General features: G+C 49.6%; 1 protein-coding gene across 4 annotated transcripts in view; it reads left to right on the plus strand.

Moving 5' to 3' along the window:
- The window catches only part of MICAL2 (microtubule associated monooxygenase, calponin and LIM domain containing 2), a 161,475-nt gene that overhangs the window by 25,285 nt on the left and 113,472 nt on the right, over nt 1–22,718 (plus strand). For all 4 annotated transcript variants that reach the window (XR_003791352.1, XM_029207067.1, XM_029207068.1 and 1 more), the window contains exon 2: nt 3,048–3,118. The gene's annotated coding sequence lies outside the window, so the exon portion shown is untranslated. The remainder of the gene's footprint in view (nt 1–3,047; nt 3,119–22,718) is intronic.

A 22,718-nucleotide genomic window follows, 5' to 3' on the forward strand; every position in this document is an offset into this window, starting at 1 on the left:
CAATCCTGTTTTATACACGAGGAAGCTGTGGCACAGACAGTTTAAGCAATTTGCCTAAGGTCACATAGCTAGCTAGTAGGAGAGCAGGGGTTGAACCCAAGCAGATTACTCCCAGTGTGCTCCTAACCGCCCACTCTGATGCAGACGATACAGCAGATGCCATCTCCGAGCACTTACTCTAAACTAAACACCGGGCTGTCCTTTACAGCATTATCTCATTTCATCTTCAGAACAGCCTTGTGGACTAACATTATCCCCATTTTTAGATAAGAAACAGGCTCACAGAGATTATGTGACTTGCCTGGGGCCACCTGACTAATTTAAAGTGACAGAGCCGAGACAGGAACCCAGGTTCGCCTGATTCTGGGGCCTGTGCTGGTGAACACTTCGCTGGGTAGCCTTTGTATTCAGACATTCCTCTTGCTCTCTCAGGTGCTCCCCTGGCAATTGGGATGAAGAGCGGTCCTGGCTCAGCATCTGAGCCTTCATCCTCTGTGCCGAGGGCTGGGCGTGGAGAGCTCTGCTTGGCGCACACTGCTGAGGGGCTGGCTTTGTGGTTCTGAGCTGGATTTGGTGTGTCTCACACTAACTCATGCCTAACGCTTCTTGAACAAGCCCTCAGTGCATCTAAGCTCTGGATTTCTTCATTCCACCATTGAACAAGTACTGATGGAGTGCCTAGTGGGTGCCAGGCCCTGTTCCAAGGGCTTGGGGTTCCTCAGTGAGTCTCTGACTCTATGGAAGTAGGAAGGCCCCCAGAGTTCCTCTCACCTCCCTCGGGATCCATGAGGTCACTCAAGCTCACAGGAAACCTTTCCTGCACCACCTAAGTCAGGCCTACAGGGACCTGGAGACCTCATACGTCTTTGCTTGGGATTGGCATGATGGCAAATCTGAGAGCAAAGATTGTTTCCTCATTCCGATTGACGACAAAGGGCAGCGCGTCAGGGAGCAAGCGTGGGCATGGACCCCCCGGCCAGCTCCACTGTGAGTCCCAGGCTGCTGTGGTCAGTATGGATTGAGGCTGGACCATGCCTCAGTTCTGCCCTCTGTGACGTGGCTGTACTACCTGCCTCACTGGGTTGCTGGGAGGATTATCTGGGATAGCCACCTGTCGTAATGCCTGCATGCGGGTTAATCCCTCTCCCTCTTTTTAACAATAGGCTAGCTTCATGGCTGTCTCTAAAAGTCAGGGCCTGTGGATGGGGGCAGTTAGAAGGGGTCCTTGGTGAGGATATCACCAATTAGTTCAAGCTCCTCATTTTGCAGTTGAGGAAACTGAGGCCCCTCGAGGGGAAGGAAGGTGCTTGGCCTTAGGACCTTCTGGTTTAGTGGAGTTAAAGGGAGCTTGAAGCATGTTTGGCTGTAGGTCAGATGGAGGGTACAGGTTGGCCCTTGGAGTGGCTGGATCGCAACGTGTGCCCAGGCCTATGTGGGAATCTGACTGGTGGTTAGCCCTTGTAGACTGGTCCCGAAGTGCCCACCTCCATCCAACTATGCAACAGCCCAGGCAGAATCTCAGAGAGCCCCTGTTCCCTGCTGTTGGTCTCAGTAACATCCCAGGGTTGGTAGGGGCTTCCGTTCCTGACATCTCGGGAGTAGGGGCGGCCCCTGGTTCTCATACCTGGCTAGACCGATAGCGGAACTCTGCACCAGAATGTCCAGCTCCCCGACCCACTGCACCCAGAAGCTTCCCTTGAAAAGCAGGGAGGCAGATGGGTGGAGACCTCCTGACTCTCTGACTTCTGGCTCAAGGCAGCAGCACAGAGCCTCTAGCTCAGGCTGGTAGAATGTGGCCAAGGCAGGCCAGCCTGTTGGTCAGCTGCCACGGGCTGGAGAGGTGTGGCTTGATAATGATGATGGGGATGGAGATGACTGCAGCTTCCACCCAGGTGGCTGCCGTGGGGCGTGCGGGCCCATCGCAGCGGTGCTGGGACACCTCTCACCTCAGCCTGGTGGGAGAGACCGTGAGCACTGGGTCAGCCCGGCCCGGGCTTGAGTCCTGCCCCTCCCTGGGGCCTTGACAAGTGCCTTCTGCCCTCTAAGCCCCTATTCCTGTCTGTGAGGAGCCACTGAGACAAAGCATGTCTGGTCGCTAACAGTGCTCGTTCCATGCATGGCCAGTGCTCAGTAAATAGTTGCTTTTGTCCCATTAATAGTCTGAGGATTCTGAACAGTGAGTCCCAACTCCTAGGCTCTAAATGCAGCCTTCTGTGTACTAGAGAGAATACGTACGTGTTTCTGTGGGCAAGTAGCCCTGCCACCTTGCCGAGCAAAGTGAGCGTAAGTCCACGGAGTATGGCGATTGCCTCTTGGCGATCTCAAATCTTACATGTCTTTTTCTTTTTCTTTTTTTTTCTTACATGTCTTAAGTTTTGTCCTTTTGAGGCCACCTTTTAGAAAATTGGGACTGTGAAAGTAAATCCTTAAAATTTTTGTAACTCCAGGCTCCATTTTCCAAACAGGTGTAGAAGCATTTTCTGCAAAACAAGTGGGATGTAACCAGATCACTAGGGTGGTCATTGGAAACCAAAATCAGAATTTGTTTAGGAAACAGCCATAATCAGATAGTCCACGCTCATGACTTCCTAATTTATTCAGCCTTTTGGACCTTTCCACCTTGGAAATATGACAAACTTTACATTGGTGACTTGTTACCAAGTTTTTACACCAGCTTGATTTTACTTTCCTCATGTCCTAAGCTTAGAAATTCTGGCATTTTTTACTTTTACTGGAGCAATGAATGAAGCGTTCTTTTCCACATCCATCTCACTTTCTCTGCAAGCCTTTGTGTAGAGGTGTGATAAGCCTTAGGGTACCCAGCCAGTGGCAGACAAAGGAATGTGTTTACGCGTCTCATAATTCCTTTCTTCCCATGAAAAACTTGGAGCACGAAGAGACATTCTCTGTCCATTTCCTCTTGTTGGGTAAAGTGTTACTACGGGACAAAGTGCACAGCATGTGGAACCTCTTGGTGGGGAGAAGAGAGGAGGCTGTAATGTAAGATAATCTACTTGACATTCCTTGTTGGGCTCTTGTTTTTAAAGGAATATGGCAACCTGTGCATGGCTTGTCCTGGGAGGAGCTGACTTCAGTCATTGTGATGCCTAAGAATCAAGTAAGTAAGTCACAGTGGTGGATCTCTTTTCTGCCATTGAGTCGCTCCTGGGGGGCTGGCTTCAGGCTTTGGAAAGGATAGGGGTGCTTGCACTCTTCCTTCAAGCCCGAGTGAATGTGACCCCTATGAAGAAACAGTGGCTGGCGAAAGCCCTCTGTCTTTGCCTACCACCTCCAAGGCCGCACAGCCCTCCCACGCTGTCAGAGAAGGGAGTGTGGCAGGGATTGAGACTGAGATGTGTTTGGGGACATGAAAGACCTGTGTGACTCAGTGGGCTTTGAGTGGATGGAATCTCTGTCCCTCTTCCTCTCAGCTGTCCTGACTCCACTCCCAGCTCTGATGCTGTTTCCGTCTCCTGCTGGCCCAGGTCTGTGCCAAGACAGGAATCTGGCCGGGTAGCTTCTTCAGGGAGTGACTTCCAAGCATGGTAGACCGTTTGTCCAAGAGTTGCAAATATGATCACAGCATCTTCCTCTGCTTGGGTTCCATTGTAAGCAGAGCAAACCTGTTCGTATCTTTCCATAAATTCAGCAGGTGCATGGAGGCGTAGGGTCTGGAAGACTCCGTGTAGGTGAAAAATCAATGACTTGTATGGCATCATCACCCTTATGAACTATGTAAGAGCCTTCCCACTGCTCTCCTGGCCCTACTCTGTCCCCTTGCTCTGTCCTCTTCAATGCTGCCAGAGACGTTCCTCAAAGACATGTCTGCCTGTCACTCTCCCACTGGCCTTCAAGGGCCCCTCCAGTGACTTTCCAGACCATTTGTCCAAGAGTTGAAAATTTCCTCTCCTTTCCACCCCAGCTCCAGTCCCACAACTCCCGGAACAGATCTCCACATCCAGGACACGTGTTCCCTCTGGGAGGCTTCCCTCACTCTCCCAGCAAAGTTGGGGCCTCCTCCTCTCCACTCCCCTAGCGCTTTGTTCAGATCTCAGGTGTGTCACTGGCTGAGTCGAGTTTTGTCCACTCGTCCGTCTCCCCCACCAGCTGTGGAAGCCTGGAAGGCAAGGATCTGTCTTCCAGCCTTCCTGTCTGAGCTGGGCAGCGCCAGGGCTGGGCACATGGCAGGGGAGCAACAGTGTTTGTTGGCTCAAGGAGTTCAAGCCCTGAGGTTTCTTCAGGGCTTTATGGCTCACGAAGTCCTGTCTTCTGTCTCGTGCGGGCCTCGTACCTGGGGAGGGGTAGTCAAGTCATCCCCATTTATTTTACAGACATGGAGGCTGAGGTCTGAGCTCTCAGACTATAGGCTGTTAAGGTCCAAGACCCACATCTCCTGTGAACCAGGCTAGTTCTAGTTCTGGTTTCTATAACCAAATTTTATAATTAGAGAGAACCCAAGAGGTTATTTAGAGCAAACCCCTCATTACCTGATAGGGAAACTGAGGCCTGGCCTGAGGATATTTTCTCAAGGTTGCATGACCCACTGCTGTCCAGTGGAGATTCGGAAGGTCCTAGATTTCCAGTCTAACTTTCTTTCCATACCCCTTCTCTCCTCCTCTGCCTCCCTTCTGTATACAGCCGTCAGAGTACATTTGGGGACCATCTGTCTGCATTTACAGGAGGGTGAAGAACTTACAGAATGTCCTGAGTCAGAGGGAAGGTAGACATGAATAAAACTGACCCTGCCTCAGGAGCTTCCCTGGAGGTGTGAGACCAGGGGGTGGGTGGTGGCTGGGGGCTGCAGAGCCCAGTGGAGGGGGGAAGGAGGGGAGGGTGAGGCTAGGGCAGGGTACAGGCCGCAGAGGAAGGGCAGCCGGCAGGCATGGCTGGGGATTCAGAGGCTGGCCTCGTGGGCACTGAGGATCCCCGGTGGAGGGAGGCTGGAGAGGGTGAGGAGTCCGTGTTGAGATGCTGAGCAGCAGCATGAGAAGGGGTTGGCAGGATCTAGGGGAAAGCTGCTTTCGTAGTTCTGGTTCTTAGTGTCTGGGCAAAGAAGTCCTGATCAGCCAGCCTGCTGGGGCCTGAGAATCCCTCCCTTTTCCCGGAGAAACACAGAAAGTGGAGTGCGTGCATAGAGGAGGGTTGAACGATAGACAATTCCATCATTGTCTGAAATGTGTATGGGGAGGGAAGTGTGTGCATTTCTGGCCGGCTCACCTCTATTGTGCTCAAATGAATTTTGTTTTGTTTCTGATTGACCACACTTCCAGATGGTCTTTTCCCCCATCTCAATCTTAGGGCTCTTCTGAAACATTCATTCCATCCAGACGTGATACAGGACCAGGTTGGTCATGCTTTTTCCAGTTTCACCCTGCCTCTTCTTGAAACTTCCTAGACACACAGACTGGGATCCTGGAACTGACTGCAGGCTCTGTCTCCACTGGCAGGTTGAAACATACACTTTGCCCAAATTACAGAGAATGTGAATTTTGCCAAATAGGTACCTTGACCTTGAGTTGTTTTCCAAAACATGACCAGGTTATAAACTTCTGCAGGGAAAGTGTGCAGTATCACATCATTATTGTTTACGCCTTTGGCTTACATTACACTCTACATTTCATCAAGATCAGTTCATCTTCATAATAAGTAAATCTTCATTTACTCCCATTTCACAGATGAGGAATTTGACTTAGGCTGTGACCTGCCCAGCGTTAATGTAGCTGTCTATGGGCTGAGCTGGGCCACAGCCCAGGCCTCCTGTTTATAAATTCTCTCATCTTTATACCCTACCAAGCTTCACCCATATGCAAATTTCTGAAGGGCCCAGGACATAAGAGGAACTTAATAAATATTTGTTGAATGAGTGAGCTTTGGCTATTTTTTTCCTTTTTTTGGGGGGGGGGGGGGGGGTCACTCTTACCCATGAATGGATCCTCTTTGGCAGCAAAGGGAACACTACCCTGTGAAGTATTTGAATTTCTTTCCACGATAAGGAACTAGTGAGTTCTCTTCTCACCCAGCCTCACCTCCGGGAACTGGGTCACGCACACTGAATAATTAATTCCTTGAGTCTTTAACTCCTGATGCTGAGATGATCTGACCAACATTGGTCTTGAAAGGTCCCTGGCAGAGACAGATCCTATTGTTTGTCATCATACACCTTCAGATGACCCATCTAATTGCTCACAGGGAATACTCTTGGCCTAATCAGGTCAGACTTCCAGCAGCTTAATTCAGTTCCCTCCTGCCACTCATCCCCATCAATCTCCCCTAGACCAAAGGAGAGAGATCTTTGTGGGTTATCTTAGGTATTTAGGGTTCTGTAGGGACAGGAAGGCCCACCTCTCCTTTCTCACTCTCCCTCTGAACTCCTTAAGATTTTGTGGCAAGGGCTGGAGAAAGAGCAGCAGACCGTGTCAGGTTGGGAAGGAATGCATGGGGCTGGGGAGGCAGTTATCAAAATACCTGCTGGGCCTGCTCTTTCCCTGAGTGACACTTGGGTCATGTTGCTTAGAGTCTGCAGGGGATCCAGCTGGCCTCGTTAGAGCAACCTAATTAGATCTCGAGGTCAGCAGAGTAGAGTGGAAAAAAGAGTAGGCTGAGGTCAAAAGACCCACGATCTGGTGCTGGTTGTTCACAGCTCATCGGCATGGCATGGCCATGGGCCAGTTGCAGAATTTCATCTGCCCTCAGATTTCTTATTAAGGAAGTAAGGGAGGCACAGAGGGTTGTGGCATCTTAAAGGGGCCTCCTAGACTCCCAGTGCCCACTCTGCCTGTCCTCGTGATCAGCACCGTCTTCTCCTCCAGGTCGCCACCTCCTCTGCTTGCTTCTGTAGGCATTTTCTCCTGGACTTTGTAACGTTGCCTCTCCCCTGCCCCACCCCGAGATATGCCAGAGTGCAGATAAAAACTGCCTGTTGCTGCCGTAGTCTCCTGCCAAGCAGCCTGGAAAAAAAATGTCTAATGATTTGAAAGTGCATTGGGGACCTAGGAGGTACAGGTTGGTATAGGAGGGGAGTGGGATTAACCTGTGAGTGGAAAGAAACCAGCCCAGGTTCTTAGGGGTTGTTAGGATATCCAAGATCTCCATGTCCTGAGGTGCCTGGACTCTGTCCAGTTGTTTGACCAAAGGATACTAGATATGTTCTTAAACACATGGCCCCAAGTTTATCATCTTCTTCCCTGGCCAGGCTCTGTGGTCAGGGGTGACCAGACACTCTGGAGCAATAATGGTTGTGGTGTTGGTGGAAAGCTGCTCAGGGGGAGCTAAGAGATGTCTCAGACAAACAACTAACACACAAAGGGCAAGGGTTGAGGAGGGTGGATCTGTCTCTAAGACTGATGATCTTTGGGCATGAAAGCTGGAAAGAGCCTACAGATCATCTGATTTATTTCTCCAGTTTTATGGGTAAAGAAACCAAAGAAAACAAAGACGTGACTTAACCAGACCCATAAAGCAAGCTAGAGGTGGAACCCGAGATGCAAGCCAGGTCTCCTGATTTCCAGCCTTGGAATCACAAACCTGATACAAAGTGGCTATTTCCCCAGTGCCATATTGCCTCCTCTCCGTGGGTTCAGCCACTGCCCTTCCCACTCCTCTCCTTGACCCTGGGCTTGATTGTCCAAGGTGTTATCAGGGCCCACAATAACCTCCTTGTTTATTGAGGCCTAATAAAACCTGGGTGTGACATCACCACGAGGTTGAGCCTTCTCTCACATGTGGGCTGTTTGACTTGTACTCAGGGATTTAACACTGTTGGGTCAGCAGTATTCTGTTTTATGGTGTGGCTTGGGGTGAAAGATTAATGCAAGACAGGAAATGAAGGATCTGATGGCCCAGCCTCAGCAATAGTGGACTCTCGTGGGTTTATCATTCAGACAGAAATCAGCTTTGTTGCTAATCATGCCTCTTTCTGAGACTCTGGAGCTGAGGGCATGAATCAAGTGCAGCCTACACCATCCCTTGCTCTGAGAGGGGGCGCTTTGGGTTAGAGGCCGTCCGCCCCATCACTGTGTTGCTGGCACGTAAACCAGAACAGAAGCCATTGATTTTTTTCTCGAGGGCTCCATTTGGCTCAGCACTTTCTGCTGAGCTCAAGGAAATGTATCGTGAGCTCTTTCCATTGAGCAGGCGCTGGGTTTACATATTTTACCTTGTTTTTCCTCCCTGCGGCCCTCTGAGAGGTGAGCATGGCTGTTTGTCATATCGAGGAGAAAATGGGCAGATCCAGGTTAAATAACTAGCCCACGTCCCACAGGGGCCAGGGCTCAGATGCAGGGGGTCCGATCTTAAAGCCTTTCCTCGCTCCACATTTCACATGGCCTCTCTTTGCATGGAGAAGGGAGAGCTGGGCCAAGTGGGCCGGGCATTGACTGAGGCATCAAGCATTTATGATGGGACTTGTGAGTGCCGGGCTCTGGGCTTGGTTGTGGGGATGCAAAGGTGAGTAAGACCTGGTCCCTTTATTCCCAGGAGTTCATGGCCTGACCTGGTGGCAGGACAGATGTGTATAGAGTCACAGCCACTGCTCTAAGCAGTGTCATAATGAGTCACACACCAAGTGCTCTGAAAGCACTGAGAAGAGAGCAATGCACAGGGAAACTGGCACCAAGCATGTGCTCTGGGACTTGGGTATTGAGGGGTAAGTAGGAGATTGCCAGGCAGAGAAGGAGGCAGAGAGTTTTCCAAGTGAAAGATGTGGCGGTATGAAGGCTTGATTCGGTACTTGGAAGTGAGGAGTCATGGGCATGTTTTCTCAGCTGACGTAGAAGGAGTGGAACTTTCAGTTGGGAGATAAGCTGGGGGAGGAGGGGTTTGGGAACAGACCGTTAAGGGCTTTGTAAAACACTTGCTAATTATGTGAGAGTCGTTGAAAGAAACATCAGACCAGCAGAGATTCTCCAGATATGAATTCTCCAGGCGTCTGAAGTACCTTTCTCTGTAGAAATGTTTGTGGGACTTGTGTTCAGACAGTTTGTGTCCATTTTCTACATTTTGTGTCTCACGAACCAGTGGAGGTGTTTATTGATGGCGCTAGGGCATTGGGGTGGGATGGGCCACACTGACAGTTCATATTTAAAATGTCTCAGATTCCTCTTGCCATATAAGCTGATAGCAGACACCCTTGTGGGTTCATGTGCAGCCTGTCTCTCCAGGGATTGTTTTGCATTCCAGACAAAGCCACACAATAATTCTGCAGCAGCTGGGGGTGTGGGGTGAGAAGGCTACTTAAAGATCAGCGAAAATATATTGCTGTTTTTAAGGACAATATTTACAAGGCAAAAGTATCTAGGAAGTGGATCATTTGCCCTGAGGGTGAGCCAGAATCTTTTAAAAATCCCAACGCTTTAGAGTGAGAAGGGTCTTGGGGAAGAGAGAGAGCCTTTCAGGAACTCGTGCCTCTCTCCTCTCTAATGAACTCCTTGCCGAGATCTGCCCCAGGAAACCTATTCTGGAAGCAGAACTTTGAGCCTGACGTACCCTTCATGGAGGGGAGGGGAGCAAAAACCCGGAGAGCGATCTGGAGTCCAGGTCTTCCTGGTCTCGTATCACAGTCCATCTTTTGTGGCCCCCTGGGTTTCGTTTCTTTACAAGGAAAGAGGAAATCCTTTCTGGGATGGTGGCTGCTCTAGTGAATGTGTTTTTCAGAACATAAGCCCAAACACCTAGAGAAGTGTCCAGCGCCTTCATTCAGCCAACCCAAATGTCTTACATCGGGATGGCAGGAGACTGTCTCCCGAACCTTGACAGAAAATTCACTGGCTCGGTCACATCTTCTGTGGTCCTCCCTGGGGCTGCTCTCTGTCGGGGTGTGGGTCAGGGAGGGGCGTTTTGACCCACCGAGTGAGGAATGGCCAAGGCAGTCGCTGGTCCTGGAGTGCTTGTCTCAGCATCTCTAAGCTCACAGGAACGTGGCCTTTGAGTGTCACCTGGAGAGCCAGGTGTCCCTCCCCTCACAGCTCTGCGGCCCCCCTCACACAGGCTCACATCACCCTCCAGGTCAGCCTTTGTTGTTGGTAATGGCCGTTACCAACCTGTCAAGCTAATCATCTCAGAAGTGGGGTCAGCAGCTGAGTGTATTTTAGGGACTGGTTCTGCCCTAATCAGAGAGGCCTTTCTGTATTTACTGTCTGAAACCTTGCATGGTTTTAAAGAGCTTTTGTGAAAACAGCTCATAGGAGACTTCAGTTCCTCTGCATAGTAAGGATGTGGCCCAAACAGTCTTTCTCTCTCCCTTCTGCTCAGACACCTGAACCAGCCCCCTGGTAACGGCACATTTGATGTGGGCACAGAGCCCCTTGGGCGGGTCCGGTGAAGGGAAGAGAGCATTGCTCAGGGCTGTCTCGCCCTGTCAGTCTCTGGCCTGCTCACCCCCCAGAGGCTGCATCTGAGAACCATTAAGCTGTGTTCACTTAGCACATTGCCCGGGACAAGGTAATTGGTATCTGTGGGATGAATATAGAAACAAATACATTACCAGCAAGTAAACCCTCCCATTTTCCAGCAGAAGCAAAAAGGATTGAATATCTCTCAGGCTGAGTTGAGTTGCCCGAGTGCTGTTCACGATCCAGCATGCACTCCAGGAAAGATCCCTCTGGTCCTGGGCACAAAAGGAATTACAGACTCTCCTATCTCCTGGTTTGGGCCTGGAGGGAGGGCCAGAAGAACTTTCATCCACATCCAGAAATTCCCCCACTCAAGACTATGAGTCCTATTTTCAAGGCTTAAAACAAGCCTAACATACAAACAAAGAAGAGTAACAGCAACAAAGCATGGGAATGTGGGCCCCAGCGAAAGCAAGGTAGAGTCCATCCTGCTGGCTACCCCAGCTTGCCCAGCCCGTCCCTGCTTGGCTGAGCATCCCATGCTTGGACGTGTCTCCCAAGAGCCTCCCGATGCGTATCCTTGTTTTGTCGGACTGCTTTTCTGCAGCACAGGGCTTTTCACATTTAAATCACAGATCCCAGCTTCCCAAGTGTGTTGACATGTCAGTAGGTTTCGAACAGCCCATTAGGCTTTTCTGACTCAGGCAGGGCTCACCTGCCCGTGCATGTGCACACACCTGCTCGGAAAGGTTGAATGCAGTTGATAGGCCGTTGTGTGGAGACTGGGGTAATGGGTGTGCCCAGCTGAACTGCCGGCTGGGTGGACACCTCACTGGATGAAACAGGCAAGCATCTCCCCTTCCCCTGCCCCGGGCACACCTGCACAGAGGCCAGCTGACCTCCAAGATCCAGGGAGGTATTATTTACATTGCTAATAACATTAATTATAATACAAACAACAAAGCATGTATAATTGCATATCAGGAAATTAATCCTGAAATTAAAGGCCTATGATTCAAATGAAAAATGTTTTAAGTCTTTTAAGTGAACTCTAAAGGTGGTACAGTGAGAGCTGTTCCATTCCTCCTGAAATAAATTTTTACCGGTAAATGTTCATTCATTCAACAAACATGTACTAATTACCTACTAGGAGCTGACACCACACTGGCACCAAAATTACAAAGATAAAAATCAGTAGACAATTCGTTAATGGGTGACTTAGTCCAAAGGGACATGATACAAAAAGTTGAATTATTTGATTAAATATTGATTGAATGCCAACTGCATACTTAGAACTGAGCTGAATATTCTGGGAAATAGAAAAGAAACAAAAGACACTGGCCTTTTCCTTAAGAAGTTTATACATTATATTGTCCAGACAAGCATAATGCACAAAACTGTGTTGGGTTCAAGGCTAAATGAAGTGCCAAATGGCCGGTTCTGTGTCTCATATGACCCCATGTGTGTTATAACTGTCTGTCTCTAGGAATTACTAGATGGTAAAGCTGGGAAGACAGAGCTTGTTCCCCTGGTATCCAGAGTGCCTAGCAGTTTCCCCCTTGGACCTCAGGCTGCAGAGATTCTGTGTGGGAGTAGGCCCAGGAAGCTGTATTTTTGGACACTTCCTAGTGAATCGTGTGGTGTAGAACCAGGCTTGGTGACCTCTGGCACAGACTCTGAGAGTAAGAAGAATGCATGTGAAAGAAGGGTCAGTATGGGATGGGGAAGCTTTTGTGCCTGAAAACTCCGGCTCATCCCTTAAGATCCAGCTCTGGCGCTGCTTCTTTGAGCCTCTCTCCAGGCTGTGGGTCACTCCATCTCCCATCTCTGTGTCCACACGTCTTGGTACCTACCTCTACTGCAGCTCTTAACTATAATTATTTAAAATTGATTCCCTGAATAGACTGTGATGTCAGCACATAGTAGGTCTTCAATTAGTACTTCAGGGCCTGACTTTGCTTCAGAGGATGGGTAAGATTTGAGCAGGGCTGGGAGGAGGAAGGCAGAGACCAGATGTGGAGCATTAAATGGGCCAGTCTGTCTGATGCAGCCACAGGGGAGCCCTAAGACCTTTAGGAATTGAGCCTAACAAGGAAATGGGGGCTGCGTGGAGGGGGCTGACGAGCCCATCATGGGAGTTGGGACTTATACAGTGGGGCTTAGGGAGCCCTGAGGGCTTTATGAACAGTGTGGGGTGGTGCAGACAAGACGGAAAGGGGAAGACGCAAACTGGAGACGAGTTAGGAGGCTCCCGGGGTCATTCTGGTGGTGGTCAGAGAGAAAGGGCAGTCACAGTTCATGCCACCACACAGCCTAAATTTTGTGGCTGCTCTTTTTTTTTTTTTTTTGTGGCTGCTCTTGATTGGATTTTACCAACAAGCAGTGGTTATTGAACATCTGCCATTGCCAGAGGCACAGGTGCCGGGCCCTGGATATGCAACATCTGGCATCAGAGAGCTCACGGTCCAGTGAGGCAGGCAGACCCAAAAGTAGTTCATGTGATAGTCTGTATGCAACCATCACTGGAACCACCACGGAGTACAGTGTAGGAGAAGGGGGTGTGGGGAGACCAAGGTAAGACTTCAAAGAAGAGTTGCAGCCAAGGATACTGCCTAGCCTGGCGTCAGTTTCATCCTCATGTAACCCAGTGGGGTCAGGACTGTTATTATCTCCATTTTATGGATGAGGAAACTGAGGTTCAAAGAAATTAGGTGACTCATCTAGGCTCACACACCTAGTAAGTGGTGGGTCAGGTTTGTAACAAGTCTGCCTGACTCCAGAGCCCACACTGGGGCCCCTGACACTCTGCTCCCTTTGATGTTTCAGCCCTAAAGCCGACTGGGTTTTTACCAAGTGAACGGAGTCTGGATGGGCCTTCTAGATGGAGGGACCAGTATAAGCAAAGGCACAGGGAGGGAGGCCCGGAAGAGTTCAGTTTGTTAGGGAGCTACAGATGCAGATGGCTGAGTAGGTCTGGTCGTGGGGTCAGGGAAATGGTGAGGTGGCGGCTGGAGAGCAGGCAAGGGGTGAAGCAGGAAGGTGGGTTTTGTCTTGCTCTGCTGAGATGTTTGGCTCTCACCCTGAAGATGCTCAGGGAGCTGCTGAAGGGTTTGGAACAGGAACAGAACCTGACCAAGTGTGCATTTCTGGTGGAAAGATCTCTCTGGCAGCAGCTCCAGAGAGAGGCTGGTGGACTGGAGGGAGCAAGCAGGAAGGGCATTTCTGAGGAGGTTTTGAGGGTTAAATGAGAGGGGAGGCTGGACAGGAGGCAGCGACTGGGGCTATTGCAGAGGCAGTGCTCGGTGACTGGCTGGCTCCTCGAGGTGAGGGAAAGGGGGCAGAGGAGGTGACTCCAGGGGTGTGGCGTGAGAGTCTGGGTACAGATGGTTCTGTTCACTGAGGCTGGGGGTGCCAGGGAGGTGAAGGCGGAAGGTAAACTGACCACATGTCAGGTCTCTGCAAGACAGTCAGGGGAAGAGTGTAATTGGCAGTTGAATACAGGTCTGGAAAGCAGCTGGAGGTTCACGACAGAGGGATAGCTTGATGGGTCATTGGGATGTAGATATTGGTTGATCTGTGGGTGTGTTGAGGTCCTTGAAAACGGGAGGAGTGTGCAGATCAGAATCTGGGGAAATTTCAGGGGCATTCAGAGAGAGATGTGTCTGCACAGACTGAAGATGGGAGAGACCATGGGCAAGATAAGGTCCAATAAGTGACAGTTAGCTGTAGCCACAGAGTTGGTGGTGGCCTTGGGCATGATGCCTAGGTGGGCTATGTGTGGGAGGGGGAATGAGACTGTGGTAGATTAGAGGGTGAGTGGAAGTGAGGAAGTGGACATTGCCAGGCTAGACTTTCCTACTGGGAACCTAGACTGTGAGGGGAAGGAGGGAGAGTGCCATTATTAAGAGCAAATGTAGATCTAACTGTGGTTGAATTTGTGCACATTTTTGAGACTGATTTCACATTGTTAAATTCACACATCCAAAAAAGAACAAAAAACACTTTTGTTAGGCAATGAGTTCTTTTTTTTTTTTTGGTTTGAAAAAATGTAGTTACTTGGCACAGTTCTTCAAAATGGGGGAGCCTTTGGAGGACAGACTCCATGAGACACGGCTGGGCTGTGAGCTTCTGGGGCAGGGACTGCTCTGTGGTTGTCCTGGGCTCCTGGGTATGGTGTGTGCAGAGCAAGCAGGCGTTGTTGAGAAATCCTTTTCAAGTTCGCTTTTCCATGACTTTTATGCCTCCTCCCCAGCATCCTTCTCTATCCTCCAGACTGATTACTAGGGTTGCAGTCCCTGAGGCCTGAGCTCAGCCATCCAGACACAAAGGCTCACCTGGGGGGTGACTTTAAGGGTGTGCTGGGCAAAGACTCGGTGGAAAATATGCTTTAACTGTCCCATCTCAGCTTAAGGTAGATAAGGGGGAGATGATCACCCTTACCACCTATGTGAAAATGCCCCTATTTCTGCTGTGGTTTGGCTTGGGCTACCTCGCGTGGTGGGTGTTATCCCCAGGGCAGTGGGCTGGAAGGACGCTGGAAAAGCACATCCTGAGCCCGCCCCACGAGAGGCACCTTCATCTAATTTTCACAGGGACTCTGTGTTGTTTGTGACTTGCTCAAGGGAATGCTGGGGACTCGGAAGTCCACATTCTTTCCACCACACCACATAGGCTTCCAGGGGCTTCCTGAGGGTTCAGGGGGTTATTGAAACCAAGGAAACGACTAGCCTATCTGTCCCATTCTCTTTTCTTATTATAGGGTATATAATAAGGTATATTCACCAGAGGGTATATATGTGTATGGGGAGGTTCCTTAATGAGGGGTGGTCAGGCATATTTCTGGGGGTTAACCTCCAATGACAAATCTGGCATTCCTACCATGCTATGGTTTACCTACTGGATTAATTGGTATTTCCTGCCTAACAGATAAACCCTTGATTCTCAGTGTCTTCACATACTTCAGGTTTATTTCTCACATATGTGAAGTCCAAATGTTCCTGGTCATAGACTGCTTTCCTCCAAGTGGGCATCAGGGAGCCCAGCTCCCTCCTTCTCATGGCTTTGCCATCTTGCACATGTATTTTCCGTGGCTGCTATGCTCTGGCGGAAGTGGAAAGAGCCTGGAGGATTGCCATGGGAGGTTCTCATGGGTTGGTCCTAGAAGTTGCGTGCGTCACTTCTGCTCACATTCCATTACCTGGAACTGGTCACGTGGGCTCACACAGCTGCAAGGAAGGGCCCAGGAGGAAGGAGCAATGTGTCTGGTGATCAGCTGGCCTGCCTCTGCCATACCCACCTGGGCTAGAAAGTCACCCACCCCTCAGCTGACTTTTTATTGGTATATTCACCACAGTTATCCACTATTGCATCGAGATCTCATTGTGCCAGATCCTGGCATTTTGGAGTTTGATGAAAGAGAGTATCATGAACCAAAGGGTCTAGAGCAGAGGCCACGTCCCTGATGTGGTGTGCGAGGCAGCACTTGGATCCCTCCATCCACTTTGTGTGGGAGCTGTATGGGATGGTGGTTACAGATGTGGGCTCTGAACTCTGGCTCTAGGATGTCAAGTCACGCACAAGTTCATTACTTCTGGCCATGTGCCCTTGCCAAGTTGCCAACTTTTCTAATTCTTTGAGAAGTGGGGATACCATTATCATTAGATAACAGTATCTAAGGATGCCTTGGTTTGTTACAATGATTAACTTCTTTAATACATAGAAAGCTTTTTATCTTGCTGCTCAAGACTTCATAGATGCTTGTTAAATGTCAAGGATTATTATGTTCCCAAGGTCTGAGCATTCATTCATTCATTTAGCACATACTGTATAGAGAGGGCCTTGTGCTAGGAACTGGGAGTAGGGAAGTGAAAAATTAATTTCAGCACAGGACTTACTGTAATCGAGGTAAGTACAGATACTGTGGGAGAGATCCAACGCATTTTGGAAAGGGGTTGGCGACAGGGAGGCGGAGAGTGTCTAGAGGAGAAGAGCTTTGAAGGAAGACTAGGAGTTAGTGGGGTAAAAGGATTTGTTCACATCCATGTGCTGTGCTTAAGAACAGTAAGCATGGGGCTTCCCTGGTGGCGCAGTGGTTGAGAGTCCGCCTGCCGACGCAGGGGACGCGGGTTCGTGCCCCGGTCCGGGAAGATCCCACATGCCGCGGAGCGGCTGGGCCGTGGGCCATGGCCGCTGAGCCTGCGCGTCCGGAGCCTGCGCTCCGCAGCGGGAGAGGCCACAACAGTGAGAGGCCTGCGTACCACAACAAAAAAAAAAGAACAGTAAGTATGGTATATGATATGTCAGACTCACTGTTTTTTCAAACGGGCAAGCTTCTTTGCCTCGCAGCAGGATTCTCCTAACGTGGACAGGATTCATACCCAGTGTCCCTGAAACTGATGTTAGTCAATGAAAAATATGCGAAGCTCTGATTTTGAGAGACAGAAGTCTTATCTAATGACACGGCCATTGTTTTTCCTCGTTGGAGTCTGATGGCATGTGCAACAGATCTGGGCTGATCTGGACCTGCCCTTGGGGAGTTTTTAGGGAATCTGTACACTGCAGGGAAGAATGCTCCCTGCTTTCAAGGAACTGCAGTCTGCTGGCTGCACTGTCTAGGGACTGTCAGAACACAGGAGTGTTCTCCCCAGGCAAGGGATGGTAGGCGCTGAAAGCTAAGAGCAGGGAGCCCCTACCCAACCTTCCCTGTGATGTTGAAGCAGATTTTACAGGTGCTGAGTGAGGGAGGGGCGGCATTGGTGGTGGTGGCCTGGGGAAGGCAGAATAAGAGATGAAAATTGGAATTTGGCAGGGCTGAGCTTCCAAAGGCTTCCTGGAGCCAAATGAGATTTGGAAGGAAGACTGAGAGGAGCCCAGATGACTTACAAAAAAAACAAAAACAAAAATAAAAACCAAGAAATTATGCCATTGAGCCAAATAAAAAAACAGCAGGATTCTTTCACTATTTATTTGAATTTTTTTTTTTGTTTTTTTTTTGTTTTTTTGTTTTTTTGCGGTACGCGGGCCTCTCGCCGCTGTGGCCTCTCGCGTTGCGGAGCACAGGCTCCGGACGCGCAGGCCCAGCGGCCATGGCTCACAGGCCCAGCCGCTCCGCGGCACGTGGGATCCTCCCGGACCGAGGCACGAACCCACGTACGCTGCATAGTCAGGCGGACTCTCAACCACTGCGCCACCGGGGAAGCCCTCACTATTTATTTTATTACACTTTAACTCAGAAGTATTTTAGATAATTTGCTTCATTGTTAATTAGGCCAAAATTCTGTCCTCTGGCCTTGGACAGCTCCTACTGTAAGGTGGCGATGATTTGTTTTTTTAACGCATTTTGTTATATTTTTTTTATTGTGGGAAAATATGCATGACAAAATTTACTATTATGACCGTTTTTAAATGTTCGGATTCAGTGGCATTAAGTATATTCACATGGTTGTGCAACCATCACCACCATTGATCTCCAGAACTTTTTCATCATCCCAAATTGAAAATCTGTACCCATTAAACAATAACTCCCATTTCCCTCTTCCCCCAGCCCCTGTCCTTCTGTCTTTATGAATTTCTACTTTCTGTCTCTATGAATTTGCTTATTCTAGGTATCTCTCCCATTAGTTTTGAGATAGGGTGGCCTCCTGGAAATTGGAATTTGGAGTTCACAGTACTCCCAGGCAGCCAGTGGGTCATGAAGGTGATTTAGGGCATATGCAGAAGAGGCTGCTGAGTTTTTAGTGGTGAGATGGGTTTGGTGTGTGTGCTGAGATGTATGTTATTTTGTCAGGTCCTGGCCTATAACCAGGTAGGCAGGTGTCCTTCTTGTGGGGTTGACTGGCAGGGGGTCTCTTGGCATAGCTGAGATCATGTCAGAGGTATTATCTTCCCCACTTTCAAGTCTGTGGTCTAGTGAGCAGAGGTGTGGCAGGAATGCAGTCTTGGGGACCTCGTCCCTCACCTGTTGGAATGTAAGCCCGTTCATTAGATTAGCAGTGTCAGGGCTTCTTACAGGATGGCCCTTTCTTTTCTGGAGAAGAATGGCATTGCTAGTGTGGCTGGAGCCGTACAGGCCTGAGGAAGAGAAGATACATGAGACCAAGATAGTCTAGTCAGGGAGAGAAGACTCCAGGGCTTGGAACGTATAGAGGAGGGAGTTATAAAAGCTGTGTGTGCTTCCAGTAGAAAATCTGGAAATAAAGAAAAGTATAAAGCTAAACATAAATCATCTGAAATACCATCACACACATGACCACTGTTCACTTTTGGCTTGTTTCCTTTCTCCTTTAGATATTACTCTAAGGAGTTGGAATCATATCGAGTACTTGAATTTGTATCCTGCTCTTTCCACCCTGATTTAGGGCATAAGCATTTTCCAGAAGGATTAAATGTCTTTATAAATATTATTTTAAAGGACTGCCTAATCCTTTATTGTTTGGTTGCACCATAACTTATGAAGCCACACCCCGTTGTTGACGTTTGCAGGCTCTAGGAGCCTGAAAGAACTTCAGGGACTACAGAACTTAACCCATTTAATTGACACGGCGGCTTCAGAAAAAGCAGGTCGTATTATTTCCGTCTCCATGGCTCGTATCAATCGGTGATGAAGAGCATGGATTTTGAAGTGAGATGGAACTGGGCTCATTTTACAGCATGTCCACTCGGTACCTTGGCAAATGGAGGGGGCTGCTTGCCCCTCTGAATCTGCCTTCTCTTCAGTCAAATAAGGATGGTTGAATGAGATCACGGATGTAAAGGACCTGGGACAGGGTCTGGCACCCGTGAGCAGCTGAGCAGTGTGGTTGTCGCTGTTCAGATGAGGCTCAGTCTCCTCATGCCCAGGCCCGAGTTCTGCCCACCTCAAAGGCTTTGCTTCTCCTAGAGGGTTCTTAAAGACAGGCTTAGCAGTACAAGCAGAGATGTGGGACACTGGCCAGAAATCATTGTGGAAAAATTAAAAAATTTGTACGTGTGTGTTTGTGTACACACATGCATACAAGCATGCATATATGCAATACATATACACACATAGACATACATTTATACACATACTCATATATATGCATACATGTACGTGAGCACACGCACACACACGTAGCAGCCACACATGGCAAATTTATACTTGCTTAAGGAAAGTGAGATGAGCAAGTTCTGGAATTACCCGCTACCCCCAAAGTCCTTGCTTCTTACAGAGTCGAAACAGAGAGAGAGAGAGAGAGAAGCACCCTACCGCATAGACTTCTTGTGAGGACCCCATAGGATGATGTGAAAGAGCCTGGCTGCCGTGGGCCCCTGGTGATGTTGGCCTCCTTCCTGGCACTGTGACCGGTCAGCACATGGGCCTCTGACTCATGGGTTTGAGGTGGAGGGGTCGGTCTCAGGTCATCCTGGGATCTGTTACTGTGAGTGATTCCACAAGGAAATGGACTGAGGTGAGGAGGTGGGAATGTGTGAGGTCATTTCAAGCCAGAGCAGTGGAGTCAAGTCGCTATCGAAAGGGAGTGAGGGGAGGGCTGGGGATGGAAGAGCAAGACCACATGGCCTTGGCCTCTCACAGGGGGAGCAGCACAGAAGGCCAGGGCCTGCAGTGCCCCTGGAGTCTCTTTCCCGAGCTCCCCACCCTGGGCCAGTGTAGACGGAGGGCAGTGTCCAGGCCCTGCTGCAGGCTGGGCACTTGGGTGGACTTTCACAGTACATCTCTTGGGTGCGTTTTCATTAGCCTTTCCAGTTGGGGCACCAGATGGCATGTGTAAGTAGACTGCATGTGTGAGTTCAGCCTGCATGGAAGGGGCTTTGACTTCCTGTGGGTGATCTCAAGGGCTAAAACCAGGAGCGGGAAGGAGCCATTGGAGAGACAGCATTGATCTCCCTGGAGAGCAGCTAACAGGAATCATCTCACTGAGGCTCTCTTCCAGCCAGAGGAGGCAAGGGTGGGGCAGGCTGCCCCAGGAAGTGGTGCGTGCTCCACTCGGGGAGTTGACCAAGGCAAGGCTGGGACCCCTGGCTGGAAGGAGATTCAAAGTGGCCCTTTCTGTCCCTTCCCAACGCTGGGATTTGCCCCTTTAGGTTCAAGTTGGTGTCACGTGCCCTGGTAGATGGAAAGCCAGGCCTCCCTGGGCCAGATGAGAGGGTGATGTCTGCAGACATCACCTGTAAACCAAGTGTTCTCCCCATGCTGGGCTCTGCAGAGAGGCAGCGTGGGAGGCGTTTCCCACCGCCTTGGCCCTGGCCGCCTCCTGCCTCATCTCAGATGTCAGATCCAAGTAGCCATGACCCAGGGTCTTCTGAGTGCGAGGCACAGAACCGGGGGCTTTTAGTCTTTCCAACCACCTGTGGGTGCACAGGGGTGAAGACCCCCATTTCACTGCTGTGGAAACTGGACCCTGCCCCATGGCCCTTTGGGGAGGTTAACCTGGGAAATGGTAAGTTTGAATGGGGGGCTTGGCAGTGGAAATGAGGAGAGGGTTTGGTTTTTAGATTGCATTTACCTTGAAACATGTCTGTGAGCCTTCAGGGTAGGAGGGTTGAGGGCTGTGCTTACCTCATGCTGCTTGGAGGGAAGGTTCTGCCCGGTGTCCCTCCCAGCCCTCCTTAAGTTTTTATAGAACTCCATTTTATCCACTGCCTGGTCACACTCTTTGATGCCATTTGGCAGGTGATGAGGCCCAGGAAAGGCAGAGGGTGGGAGTCCCACATGTGAGTGCATTGGCAGCTCTTGGGCCAAGGAGGCTCATCTCTCGTTTTGAGAGCTACTCAGGACCTCTGCATAAACCTTGAACTTGTCTCCCAGTTGTCATGGGCTAAGAGCCCATTACCAGTGCTGGGATCTGAGGCCCTGGGTTCTAATTTGTAACAGCCAGAGGCAGGGAAAGGGAATTGCTTTGTGACTCATAAAGTCACATAGGCAGAACCACAAATAAGGGACTCCAGTTGGCAAAGACCAAATTGCTTTAAGGCTATTCTTAGAAACTAAAGCATCACGTCTTGTTTCTTCCCGGAAAATGCAGAAACCTTTCATATTTCTGAGTAGTTGGTTTTATATTTCATATCAAACTCCAAAAAGGCAACAGCTGGGTGGTGATTGACAAGGAAGGCTAACGAGAACTGTTACCCAGGATCCTCTGATTTAACTAATCCTTGACCTTCTTCTTTTAGGGAAAGAGAGCGGTATCCAGCAAAATACTGCACTCCAGTTTCTGGAAGCTGGGACTCAGACTCAGGGGAACCCTTCTAAATCAGGCTTTCTAGTTCACTCACAGAACTACCTTGTTCCATGGATGTTTTCAGTTCATTACCCAAATTTCCTCATATGAGGTTCCCCACTTTTCATATGAGGAACTTAAAACTCAGAAGTGGAGTTGTCCAAGGCTACACAGTTAGGAAGTGGATTTGAAACCAGATCTTCTGTATAGATAGCCCATGGCCTCTAATTGTAAAGTATATATAATTGCTTGACCTGGGAAGCTAGTATCAGTGGTCATAATTATGTTCCTTCTTCTCTTCCTTTTGGTCTGATGACGTTTGAGCCATCTGACAAATAGTCATGAGTGCTGGTCATCATGGAGTCACTAGGTGCTAAATACATTACCCACATGATTGAATTTATTCCTTGCCCCCCTGTGACTCGAGTATTGGTATCCCCACTGATCAGATGAGAAGACGGGCTGAGACAGACTAGATAAAATGCCGAGGGTCACTCGGCTAGCGAGTGCGTGAGACCAGACTCACACCCAGGTTTGCCACACTCCGAATATCTGGATGCTTTTCTGGGAGGAGACCTACTCCGCATGGGTGTCAGAGTTATTTCTCAGGTCTCTGACTTCAATTGGAAAGCAGCTTTAAAGGTTGAGACTAAACCCTTTAGACAGCAGGGAGGCAGGGCCGAGCCTGGCACGGGCTGCGCGGGCACAGTCCCAGGCAGGGCTTATCTTCTTCTGTCCAGCCATCTCCCTCCACCTTCCCGTATCTCACTCCAGATAAGAGCTAGTTCCTGGAGCTCTCACACCCACCCAGGGCCCTCAGCACCACTTTGTCTCTTTCCCTTGGGGCCCTAAAATTAAGTTGTTCATTTTTCTTTTGTGGGAGGAGGGGAGGCGGCTGGGAGGTTGGGAGGAGTCAGGTTCTTCCAGTTTATAAATTATTCTTTGGGAGTCGGGTCTGGCTTGATAACTCAAAACAGTTCACCATTTTAGACAAGGCGGAGTTGGCGACTTGGAGAATTGATTTACAAAATTCTTTTTTCAAACTAGTGCCTCCCCAGCTTCAAATCTGCCCCAGGTGATGGCTTCAGCATACATCACATCACGCTGGTGCTCCTAGGGCCAGGCTCTGCCATCACTCAGGAATCTCTCACTCCACAGCAACTCTGCAAGCTCTCATACAAAAGAAGCAGCT

The sequence above is a fragment of the Monodon monoceros genome, unplaced genomic scaffold (genome assembly GCF_005190385.1).
Source record: "Monodon monoceros isolate NGI ecotype Baffin Bay Population unplaced genomic scaffold, NGI_Narwhal_1 Super_Scaffold_7, whole genome shotgun sequence".
NCBI classification, from domain to species: domain Eukaryota; kingdom Metazoa; phylum Chordata; class Mammalia; order Artiodactyla; family Monodontidae; genus Monodon; species Monodon monoceros.